The sequence below is a fragment of the Cebus imitator genome, unplaced genomic scaffold, assembly GCF_001604975.1.
Source record: "Cebus imitator isolate Cc_AM_T3 unplaced genomic scaffold, Cebus_imitator-1.0 Scaffold45, whole genome shotgun sequence".
Classification (NCBI taxonomy): Eukaryota; Metazoa; Chordata; class Mammalia; order Primates; family Cebidae; genus Cebus; species Cebus imitator.
This window is the reverse complement of record NW_016107360.1, coordinates 13,772,700-13,780,250: the sequence shown is the minus strand read 5'-3', so window position 1 is coordinate 13,780,250 and position 7,551 is coordinate 13,772,700. Positions and strand designations below refer to the sequence as shown.

The 7,551-nt window shown below is 40.2% G+C and overlaps 1 pseudogene; it reads right to left on the bottom strand.

The window, feature by feature from the left end:
• Positions 1–3,794: 3,794 nt before the first annotated feature.
• LOC108303115 lies at positions 3,795–4,428 on the bottom strand (annotated as a pseudogene).
• Between the last annotated feature and the right edge of the window lie 3,123 nt (positions 4,429–7,551).

Below are 7,551 nucleotides of genomic sequence, written 5' to 3'. Positions count from 1 at the left end.
AAAAAAAAAAAAAAAAAAAGCATAGAGACAGGTGTCTTACTGTGTTGTCCAACTGGTCTTGAACTCCTGGCTTCAAGCAATCCTCCCACCTTGGCCTCTCAAACTGTTGGGATTACAGGGATGAGCTACTGTACCTGGTCTACTTTTTAATATTTTTCATGTTTTTACAAACACATATGTAACAATTAGGATTAAGTTTGGCTATTACAGAGTGACTTAAACAAGAGAGTAGGTCATATCTCTCTCATATAAAAGGTCAGAGGTAAGCAGTGGCAATGGCTTTTCTGCTTGAGCAGCAGCAGTAGTCACAGATTTAGAACGACAGTGCCACTCACAGGACCCAGTCAGCCTTGTGGAATCCAATCTGATACCCTGTTCACTTAGCAAGATACAGAACAAGAAATAGCACAACAACATGGCAGCATGAGGCTTATTTCAGCAAGAGGCTTTAAGTGTCCAGCCTGCCAAGTGTCAGCTCAGGTATAAGGAAACAAGATTGTCCAGGTGGGTGCAGAAGCCACCTGGCTTGGAAGCTTCATGCTTCATGAGAACTAATACCTGTTGAGGCAGCCCATGACTCTAACTTCCAGGAATCTTTGCAATAAAGAACACTACACATAAGGATCCCCAAACTCACTTATTTCAATGGGCACTTATAGTATGTGTCACAGTCCAGATACAGTTTGTCAATAAGGGATCTTCTTTAATCATAAACAGTATTGCCTAGTATCACAGTTGACATTCCATTATTACCTTGCCTAGCAGGCTTCCAGAGAAATGATGAAAGGTAAACTCAAGGTCCTTTTACCAGGGAAGAGAAAGGGTTTTGTTAACCATTTACTCAGAGCAGTCCAGGGCAGTCTTACAAAATCAGGACCCAATCTTCCATCCTGCTGCTCTGCCACCCAAGGCTTTATTTCCAAGGTTGCTTTAAAGTCCAAGAATCCTGCTGGAGTTGCAGCCACCACATGCATGTTCTAGCAGGAAGAAAGAGAAGATGAGCCTACCTGCTTCCTCTTATGCCTTTAAGTTTAAGGAAACTTTCTGGAAGCATCACTCAACACTTCTTATTTTTTTATTTTTACGTTTTTTGAGGCAGAGTCTCACTCTGTTGCCCAGGCTGGAGTGCAGTGGTACGATCACAGCTTACTGCAGCCTCAACCTGCCAGGCTCAAGCAATCCTCCTACCTCAGCCTCCAGAAAAGCTGGAACTACAGGCATACACTACCATGCCTGGCTATGGTTTGTACATTTTTGTAGAGACAGAGTTTTGCCATGTTGCCTAGGCTGGTCTTGAACTTCTGAGCTCAAGTGATCCATTCATCTTGACCTCTCAAAGTGTTGAGATTACAGGTGTGAGCCACTGGGCCTGGCCCGACACTTCTAATTCCTTGTCAATGGCCAGAACTTAGTCATAAGGCCACATGGATCTATGGGGAAAGCTGGGCACATTGCTAATCTGAATAAGTTCTGGCATTCTGTTACAAAGAGAAAAAGAACAGATAATCAGGCAGTTAGCAGTCTCTCCTATGCATATATATGGTGGGAACAATAGATTTTTATTAAATGCTGACATTAGACTGGGCATAGTCGTTCAAGTTTGTAATCCCAGAGCTTTGGGAGGCTGAGGTGGGAGGATTGTTTGAGGTGAGGAGTTCAAGACCAGCTTGGGCAACATAGTAAAACCCTGTCTCTACAGAAAAAAAAAAGAAAGAAAAAATTAGCTAGCATGATGGCATGTACCTGTAGTTCCCAGCTACTTGAGAGGCCAAAGCAGGAAGACTGCTTGAATCCAAGAGTTTAAGGCTCCAGTGAACTATGATGGCACCACTGCACTCCAGCCTAGATGACACAGTGAGACCATCTCTCTCTCTCAAAAATAAATAAATAAATAAGTAAAATGTTGATAAAGTTTGGCTGTGTACCCACCCAAATCTCATCTTGAATTTTAGCTCCTATAATCCCCACGTATCATGGGAAGGACCTGGTGGGAGGTAATTGAATTGCAGTGAGTTTTTCCTGTGCTGTCCTTATGATTGTGAATAAGCCTCATGGGAGCTGATGGTTTTATAAAGGACAGTTCCTCTGCACACACTGTCTTGCCTGCTGCCGTTTAAGATGTGCCTTTGCTCTTCTTTCACCTTCCACCATGATTGTGAGGCCTCGCCAGCCATGTGGAACTGTGAGTCCATCAAACCTCTTCTTCTTTATAAATTACCCAGTCTCAGGTATATCTTTATTAGTAGTGTGAGAATAGAGTAATACAAAGCTGAGACTAAAAAAGTCATATAAAAACTGGGAAGAGATATGTGCTTATGATTTGAAAATGCTTTTTATAAAGGTAAGTTGTTTTCCAATTAAATACAGAACTTTTTGAAGAAAATAATTTCTTCTCCAGCACATTAGTTCTCTAACCTGTTAAATGAGTTACATCTCCATTAATTGTGAGATGTAATTAACGTAAGGTGTGTTTTAACTATTAATTTCACCTAGACTAAACTAGGTGAAATTGCTGTATTTTATAGTCAGATACAAATAGTGACAATTTCATACAGCTCAACCTATAATAAAGTATATTTGTGAGTAATTTACTTAAAAAATACAAATGATGACAGATTTAGGTTACTTCCCCTAATGAAATCATGATTACAGTTGAATTCCAGCCATCTTTCTCAAGTGGAAAAAGAGAGAATTGACAGCTGAACTATTAGGAATTGTACCTTTAAGTACTTCAAAATTCTTTTTCTGTTTCTAGATAAAATACATTGTGTAGTAGACTAAAAAATGGTCTCTCAAAAGATTCCTATGCCTCACTCCCTAGTTTTATGCTTGTATATGTTAAATTATACAGCAAAAGAAACTTTACAGATGGAAATAAGGTTATAAACCTTAAAATAGATTATCCAAGTGAGCCCAATATAATCATAATCAAATGCACCTTTAAAAGTGGAATGGAAGACAAAAGGTAGGTCAGAGAGAGGTATGATGAGGAAGTAATGGGAAAGGGGACATGACCCACCATTGCTAGCTCTGAAGAGAAGGGGACCAAAAGCCAAGGAATGCGGGCAGCCTCCGGAAGCTAGAATTGGCCCTCATCTGGCACACAGCAAGGAAACAGGACTTTGATTCCTCAACTGCAAATAATTGAATTCTGCCAACAACTGAGTAAGCAAGGAAATGGATTTATGTTCCCTACCCTGCCCCCAGCCTCCATAAAGGAATGCAGCCCTGTCATCACCTTGAATTTAGCTCAGGTAAGACCCATGTCAGATTTCCAACCTTCAAAACTATGATGATACATTTTGTTGTTTTCAGCCACGAAGTTTATGGTCATTTGTAACTGTTACAATAGGAAACTTAGGTACTTACCTTAGTAAAACCTTGAATTTAAAGGACTCTTCAGAGAAGTGTCCCTAAAGTCATTTAAGATGAATTTTTAAAAATTCAATTCATGTCTGGTCCTGAGTTAACAAGCCGTGATGAGACTGGATATGTGTGTATAGCTAACCACAATAAAATAGTGAACAATTGAAAGCTATACAGCTGGAATGCAGTGGCGTGATCTCAGCTCACTGCAGCCCTGGGTTCAAGCGATTCTCCTGCAAGTAGCTGGGACTACAGGTGTATGCCACCATGCCCAGGTAATTTTTGTATTTTCAGTAGAGACAGAGTTTCACCATGTTGGCCAGGATAGCCTCGATCCTTTGACCCCACGATCTGCCTGCCTCGGCCTCCCAAAGTGCTCGGATGACAGGCGTGAGCCACTGTACCTAGCCCTCATCTAGGAGGGATTTCTAAGGCAGCATCTTGAGTTTCTGTAAACACAGAACCCCTGTCTCAGAAGGGATGTCATGAAGAGGACCAGAATCCTCTATGTCCACGTGCAGCAACTTCTCCTGTTCACAACTCAGGTTTGAACTGTCTTTCATTTGAATCTTTCTTCCAATGCCAAAGGTTTATCTGAGGCTGAAGCTACTACTTCTTCATCTTCATTTTTATATAGAAAGCTACAAATTATGTCGGGTCTAGAGGAGAAATCCTTATCCTCGATTTGCAGCCATTCCCCCCCATCTGCTCTCTCCTCCCTCCTCCTCTGTCAGAAGAGTTCTTGCCATGCTGACTTCTTCCCCGCATGGCACTTGTATTTTAGCACTGTGTTCTATCTTGCCCTCTGTATCCACATGTTCAACATTTTCTTCAAATATAACACAGGTCCCAAGAGTGTCCTCTTACTCCCCAGCCAAGACATATCTGTCCACTTGGAGAAAGGGCTGCTTGATGTTAATCCTCAAAATTTTGCATTTATTTTCACATTTTGAAAGAAAGTTTGAATCAGTAATTTCTGACCATTCCATGGGAACCAACTGTTTTCCTTTCTTTTTCCTCCTCTTCTCCATCCTCCGGATTCCGTTCCTCTGCTGCTGCCATGGTCCCACAGCTGTGGATTATATGCTTCTTATTTAAGTTTGAGAAAATTCTCAGCTATTATCTCTTCAAACATACTCTCTGCCCCATTCTGTTCTATTCTTTTTTTGAGACCACGTCCCACTCTTTCACCCAGACGAGAGTGTAGTGGCGCTATCATGGCTCACTGCAGCCTCGACCTCCTGGGCTCGGGTGATCTTCCCACCTCAGCTTCATGAGTAGCTGGGACTACAGGCACAAGCCACCATGCCTGGCTAGTTTTTTGTACTTTTTGTAGAGACCGGGTTTTGCCATGTTGCCCAGACTGGTCTTGATCTCCTGGGATCAAGGGATCTGTTAGCCTTGGTCTCCCAGAGTGTTGGGATTACAGGCGTGAGCCACCCAGCCTGGCCCTCTTTCTTTTCTCTTTCTGGAATCCCAATTAGACATTTGTTATACCTTCTCAGTCTACCCCACCTTGCTTCTTAACCTACTCTTTTTCATTTTTTACCTTCTCTGAGGCATTCTAGAGAATTCTTTCTGTTCTATGTGACAATTCATTAATTCTCTGTTCTGCTGCATCTGAATGTCTGTTAAATCATTTCATTAATTCATACATTGTAACGTTTCTAAATGTTCTATCTAGTTTTATTTCAAATATATTAGGACACTATACTTTTCCTTGAAGATATTTTTAAACTTTAAATATACTGAACGCAGTTGTTTTATAATCTTTGGCTGATAATTCAAAAATCTCAAGTCTTTGAAGGTGTTTCTTCATTCTGTTTTTTTTTTTTTTTTCCTGCCAGTTTCCACTCAGAGGGTCTTGTTTCTTGATATTCCTGGATGCTATTGTGTGTTCCTCATTCTACCTTAAAAATTATTTTTGGAAAATGTAAGGCCTAAGACAGAGGTGACTTAGGTTTTTATAGCTTAAGTCTAGAAAGGATTTTCAAGAGGTCAGGGGAGTTACCAGACATGAACAGACTAAGTTCATGGCTTGACATTTCTTGGACGAAACAACCAATCTATAGGAGCACTGCTAGCCCATAGTCACACTCTCCCAGGGATCAGTCCATTCATTTTTCCCTCCCCGACAACCTCCAGATCTTTTTTGTGCCAAAGTAACTTAACTGTCCATGCAGTCCTGTGGGAGGATATAGGTATGGTTTACTTCTGGTTTGCCCGTACCCTGATTTAGGAGAATCTCCTATTAATCTAGTTTTGGTTAACTTTGGGTTTGGCTTGGTCCCTTTAGCTCCAGTGACTGTCAAAACTGGAGTTGTTTCTGTGCCCAATTGTTTTCAGCAGGATAATTCATCCACATAACCTAGCCGACCACTGACAGAAATGAGTGTGTTTTAATTATATCGTAAATGGTTTTCTTGGCTTGTCCTATTGACTATAATCTTATTCATTTACTATTTATTATGAGACTCCCTCACTAGGAAGTGAGTTTCATTTTATTTAATGATCATTTACATGATGCTTCCTATGTATCAAGTACAGCTCCATGATAAACTGTAAACATAATAAAACATAACGTAAATATTAACTCATTTAATTTTCCTAAAAGCCCTATGGAACAGACACTACTATTATAATAGATGAGGAAACTGAGACATCAAGAACGAACTTTACGTTCCTAAGATCACACAGCTGGGAAGCTTCAGGACCAGCATTTGACCCCAGAAAGACTGGCTCCAAATCCAGGGACCTAACTACTCACTGTGCTGTGTGTTTCTCCATGAGTGCTAAGACATCTCACTAATGAATCTTTAGCACCTGGTGTGGTACCCAGCAATAATGGTTTTCAGTATTGTTGAATGAGTTACCATATAATGCATATAGGTGAATGATTCGTTGATTATAACACTACTAAATTGTAAAAGGAAATGTAATTAAAGTGGCAATGACATACAATTCCAATTTGCATTACCTGTAATAATAGCTTGATTTTCTTTAATTTTGAAATGTGAGTATAGCACATAGACCAAAGTATCTGATACGTTTTTGTTTTTACCACATTGGAAGAACATTATCATATTGTAATGCCTTTGAAGGAGATAAAGTTGGGTGGTAGGGTACAGATGGGGCAGAATAATGAAATATCAGAGAATGGCTATGGAGATTTTCTTAAATATTATACTTAGGTAATCAATGAATGATTTGGAGGGTTTCACAACATATCCAGACTCTCTCAGAAAACAAAGATAATTCAGCTTTGTTAGTTGCTAGAAAATCACTGATGTGAGTAGAAGTCATGTGTTACCCTTCAAGGCAATGTTCTCTAGCCAGTCACCTGGTTCCAGGTCAGAGCTGGGATAACCTAGCTCTTTTAGAAGGTGACCTGCTATCTGCTGTTGTTAATATCCCTTTTCAAAGCACTGATTTGGTTATGCTCTGTTTGCCAGGTCTTATTTTCTCTCTTGTGGTTTGTCGATGTGTCAGCACATTACGTCACGTGCACAGGTAGAAGGTTGATATCTGATGGAAGCGTAACATGATGCAGGAAGTGAATCTTTTGGTTTCCTAACCTGTATCAAGGCCAATGTCAGATGGACATAGCTGGCAAGGCTTAAAACATGGCTGCTTTCCTAAGTCACAGGCTGTCAGGGAGGCTCAGCAAAGTTTTGGGAGCTCATCTTTGCTCAGTGCTACCACACCTGAATCTCTTACTGTGCACTCTCACCTAGCCTCAGGCTCATACATTTGGAGTAATTGTGCTTACATAAGGAGAGGAGATGCTTTAGCTGCACAGATAGACCTTTGATTATAATATTACATTTTGAATTATTTTGATGGGCTTCCCATTTTAGTGGCCAGAGATACCATGAGAGATAGGAACTGCCAGTCCTACTGTTTTATTTGTGAACATTGAAGCGATTTGTTTACAGTTAAAGGACCAGAAGAGGTGGAGTTATGTTGGTTAGGTTTGCATTACTCTGCCCCGATATGGTGTTCTTCTAATATGGATATTTAAATCTCATGCTGTCTTTAGCTCTTCACCAGATTAATAAACGTTTGTTAATATAAATGCTATTACATCAAAAGAAATAGTAGTATTTTCAAAATTCTAGTAGGTCTTTGTCTTCTAAATTTCTCACTGAAAATAATGCTAAGTCGTATGTGGCTGATTAAGTATTA